Source organism: Nanorana parkeri, unplaced genomic scaffold (genome assembly GCF_000935625.1).
Source record: "Nanorana parkeri isolate BGI_ZX_2015 unplaced genomic scaffold, ASM93562v1 scaffold2895, whole genome shotgun sequence".
NCBI lineage: Eukaryota > Metazoa > Chordata > Amphibia > Anura > Dicroglossidae > Nanorana > Nanorana parkeri.
The window spans coordinates 18,854-19,064 of record NW_017309163.1 but is presented as its reverse complement, the minus strand read 5'-3'; positions in this window follow the sequence as shown (position 1 = coordinate 19,064).

The window sequence follows — 211 nt, the reverse complement described above, 5'->3', positions numbered from 1 at the left end:
AGTTGGCTCCTCTGATGTAGATCACGTTGTAGCTGTGTCTGACTTTATGGATAAGCTCCGCCCCTTCCGTGGACAAGCTCCGCCCCTTCCATGGACAAGCTCCACCCCCTACCATGGCCATGCAGCCTCCGTTCTTGTGACCAAGGAGGGTGATGGTAGAGCTGTGTTGCCGGTCACCCTTCATATCATACCTAGGGGCCCTTGAGGCGCT